Genomic DNA, 5,109 nt, shown 5'->3' with positions numbered 1-5,109 from the left:
CGAAAGCTGTTAACCCACCAGTATCTTGTGCTACCAAAAGCCAGCCATGGAAGATAAGAACTCTCTTCTCTCTCTCTCTTTCTTTTCTTCATAGTAACTCAAACTCCAAATCATGGGAATTGAGACAAAGCAATATCTTTTAAAAAGCGATCACTTTTCAAAGAGCCAGAAATAAACAGACAAAAGGGGTCTCAGTGGTGACTCCACTCAATTTCTAACTTCCTTTTTGTGAGGACGGAGTTAAGTGGGGGCATCATCGTGAACTGAGCCGAGCCCATTGTAATGACGAGCTCTTTCAGGCTTTCGGCCACCATGCACGGTCCGAATGGCGTTATTGCCATGGAAGTCAACTCTCACTCTCTCAGAAGGTGCGGTTTAGATCAGGCTTCGCTGTACTCACACTTCAAATTTTCACCGTTCTTCTCTCTGACATGTAATCAATCATTTTTCTCCTCATCCCAACAACCTTCTTCTTCCTTGTTTTTCTTCCATTCTATTATTTAAAAGTTTTGTGAAATTAAAAAAATAATTATGTGTCACGCCGAATACCAATCTTTAAAAGCCAACTTAATGTGGTCCAGCCTTTCACAATTATTGATTCTTTGCAAATTTTCGTGTCCAGATTGCAATAGCTGCTGTGAGGTCAAATTTTCGATAATTGTATGAATGAATCCCGAAGTACCTTCCAATTAATTTTCTGTATTTCTGCATGCGACACGAATATCCATATCACCCATAAATTAATTGTGCCAACAACTCCTTCATTTTATTATTTATTTTTCTCATAGAAATGAAAATTTTAAGCTCTTCAAAATGCACAAAGAATATAAGGATGGATTGCGGTATGATTTGATAATTATTTTTTATAACAGTTTTATATTATTTAGAATAAAAATTTAGAAAAACATGTATGATAACTAAAATCTATTTTTTGTTTTTTATTTTTAAAAACAGAGAATATGGTGTTTTTAAATAACAAATTTTAGTATTTTTTATTGTTTTCATTTATTTTTTGAAGACTATTTAAGAAGAAAATTATACAAACATTTGGAATGATTAAGAATCAAATATTAAATATAATTTTTTTAAATATATTTAAAAATATTAGAAAGAAGTTAAAAAAAATTAAAAAGGTTTATTTGGTAATTGTTTTCGAAAATGGTTTTGTAATTAAGTTTTTTAGAACAATTTTTGAAAGCTGGTTTTTAATGTTTTTATTTATTTTTAAAATAATTTTTATATCTAGTGTTTTATTTTTAATATAATTATTTTTTAAAATAGTTCTTGAAAAATAAGTAAAAATAATTGAAAAAAACTAAAAGGTGTTAGAAACAGTTTTTTATTACCAAACTTATTTTCTTGATTTTTTTGTTTTATAGAACAAAAAATTGTTAAGCAAAACAGTTGTCAAATAAAATTTCATTTCTAAGTCTCAAAAACTGCTTTTTAGAACTACTTTAAAAAATGGTTAAAAAAATAAATATAAAAAATAATGAGATATATGATGTGGTATGATTGATTCCGTTTTGTGATATTTATACAAACTTTACCACAACAAAACCTATTAAAAAAATAAAATATAATTATAATTCCTTTTAACCTTATAATTCTTTTTATTTATAATTTTAAGATCAAAATAAAGTCATAATTTTTTATATATATAAATTTTATATTTAATAAATGTATCATAAAAGTTTGATAATGTGCAATAATTGTCTTACACAATAATATTCCCTAGACTGCATGTGTCAAGGGAATGCATAGCCTTTCACGTAGGTACGAGTCATTGATTGAGACATTTTAATTAAAAGTATGTTGATTATGATATTTCTTTCTCACCATGTACACATATTCCCTCAATAATGAGGTTTTCTTTTGAGGCAATTATGGTACTTAGAGAGATTAGATGGCAGATGGGGACTTTGAACAAATTCATATATATATTTAATCAACTTTTAAAATATGCATGAATTGGTACAATTTTCTTTAAAATTACATTTTTTTTTAGAATTAATAAGTTAAAAAGATAAAATAATCTTCATATTTATAAAATTAACCCGTTTCGTGTTTCTATTTATAGAGTAACCCATTTTTTCTTAGCAATATCAACATTTTTCTAATATTAAAATTTTAAAGTAATTAAAATAAATTAAAAGTATTATATAAAAATAATTTATTAATTTTAATTTTTTTATTTACTTTTTCTTTTTTTCTATTTTTCCCCTTTATTTTTTTTCTTTTATATTTTTCCTTAAATTATCGGATAACAAACAAATTAACTAATGATTTAACTTATCAAAGTAGAAATCAAAAAGATCCAAGATTTTAAAATTTTAATATTACTTCCATACTAATATTCTTATTCATAATTTTCCCATAAAATATTTTCCAAAATATATTGGAATTGACACATGCCTTTCAAAATCAATTGGGATTCTCAATTATTATATTTGATAACACTCCAAATTTTCAGTCATCTACCTTTTAAAATATGCTAATATTTTCATACAATAGATTATCATGGGTGATGAACACTGTCTTATCTTTATTTTATGGTCCAACTTTAACCCCATGACCAAACACCCCCTTTTGTCTTTTTCAAGTTTCAACTCTAAATTAATTAATAAATTATTGGCAGTAGTGATGATTTTGGATTCTGAACATTCCACAGAGGCACACGTACACGCTGATTTGGCTTCTAATTGCAACACCAAAATCTTAGCAATAATCGTCCACATTAGTTTAATATTTTAGATATTGGAAAATCAGGGAAATGCTTGTACACGTCACCAAACAGTAACTACCCACTAGTTTTATCGTTCTTTCGGTGACCAACAATTATTCTATGCTTGGAGTTTGTTAATCGGTTGACACGTGGAGATCTAGTGGGCTTCTGTGGATCCCAGCCGTACATCGGTTGACAAACTTCACGTTGACACGACTGCGGTGCACCGACATTTGAAGCAACTTTGTTGGAGTTTTAGACACGTGGTGATCGTGTTGGTCTTTTATTATATAGTGATAATTTTCTTTCCTGGGAATCTGTGAGAAAATGAAGGAAAAGTTGTCTACCCATCAAGGGACCTTGATTTAACTTTCTGCATGCATAATTAGACTTTTCTCTCAATAAAACGACTAATGATGGGGAGGCGATTTAGAAGAAATAAAAAACAATTGGTGTGTGTTTGGATGGAAAGAATTTGTTGGAAAGTTTGGTTTGATTGATATAGTATTTTTTTTTTAATGGTTACTTGAATGACAAAATAAGCTCTTTGACTTTATGGTTGAAAGGTTTTTTTAAGTAGAATAAATTTATTTAATATATAAAATACCTTATTTTAATTTACTATGTTGACTAAAATTTTAAATTGGAGAAAAAAAATTATGTTTTTAATTTAATAGAAAAAATTAAAATATGATGATGTTTTGTTTTTGACTAAATAAAAAAAGTTAAAATTGGTTAAAAATAAGACCAATATTATTAAAGTAAACTTGTTATCAATATGTTATATTTAATTATCTTAATTAATATGATCCTTTATTTTTAATTAAATAAAAAAATCAAATATTTTAACTTATTTTGTTTAATAAAAAAAAACGGATTACTAAATAAAGCTACATAAAAGAATCTGAGATACGATTGAGTGACATAGATTTTTTTTTTCTATTTGAATGGTTAAATAGAAAAAATGAAAAAAAAAATGAAAATGGAGAAAGCCAATTTAAATTGGAAAATCTAATCCCCTAATGATTATTAAAATGGGGAAGGATCAAAATATATATAGAAAATATTTAATTTTAATTAAAAAATAAAGTCAAACACAAATTAAGAAAACATTCTAATCCCCTAATGATAATTAATGATGGGGAAGAGCCAAAATAGATATATGGAAAATATTTATTTTTAATTATAAAAATATATTTTAAATTTTAAATTAAAAAATACTGTGAAACATATCCTAAGTTTTTCATTTTTTTACAAATTAATTTTTTTATTGATATTTTTTTTTTCAATGAGACTTGGAGTAAAACTTCCAACAATCTCACTTGAGGAGGGTAGGGTAAAAAAAAAATTATTAAGTTTATATTTTATTTTTATTTTTTAAAGATATTGAAAAATAAATTCCACTTAAAAGGGGTTTAAATAAATAAATAAATTAGAAAATAAAAATACTAGAGAGGAAGAGCATTGAGACTTGGTCCCAGCCGCAAACCGAGCCTAATTCCGGTTTTGAATAACGCGTAAAGGTCAAACTTGGCCCGTTAAAGAGCGGCAATCGCATGCGTCGAAGACCATCAGAAGGCAGCATTTCAACAGGCTGTTGGTCTCTTCTTGCAAGTCAAAGACCGTTTTATGTGGAGCCTGCGGTGATGAGATCCAATACGTGGATAGCTGTTCTCACGTTGATCTGCTGTTACAGTCCCACAGACTTTAAAAGGGAAAGCGTGTGGGTCAGTGGATCACACATCGTGCGTGTCTCTCCCTTAAAATTTCAAATTCTTAAAGATTTTCATCAAATCGGACGGTGAAGAAGGCGTCCGTGACCCACCCGCTTGACCGTTGAGTAATCCATGACAAGATGCCTCACCCAGAGCATTATAAATCTGTTGCGAACCAGCTCAACAGGGTAGTGATAAATAGTAAATCGAGAGGACGCGTTTGGACGTTGGTTGAAAAATTAAATGATTTCATTCTCTCACGCACGGTGTTTGACTCGGTAAATTTTCAAAATTGGGCTATTATTTGAGTATAATTTTTTTCCATGATTATTTCTGGCGTTGGGAAATGGCAGTGTTTGGGGGTGCAAATGAGACAATGAAGTGGCATTTGATGACTGTCCTTTCATGTGGTGATCACCCGATTTAAAGCAGGATCAACTTTTTATAGGAATTATAGAAAGAACTTGAAAGGGCGAATACCACAATTCAATTTTAGTGGGACATCCAAACAGTCCCTATTTATCACAATTTAAATGAAAATTGACTAAACAGTCCTCACACTTGTAACATGTCCGGCATTAATTGGATGGAGTACAACTCACATTTGCAGCTGATTTCACCACGAAAAAGCCTTGATATATATTCACTGGAAAAACCCACAAATATATT

The sequence above is a fragment of the Vitis riparia genome, chromosome 6, assembly GCF_004353265.1.
Source record: "Vitis riparia cultivar Riparia Gloire de Montpellier isolate 1030 chromosome 6, EGFV_Vit.rip_1.0, whole genome shotgun sequence".
Classification (NCBI taxonomy): domain Eukaryota; kingdom Viridiplantae; phylum Streptophyta; class Magnoliopsida; order Vitales; family Vitaceae; genus Vitis; species Vitis riparia.
The sequence above is the reverse complement of the archived record's forward strand: the minus strand, read 5'-3'. Positions refer to the sequence as shown.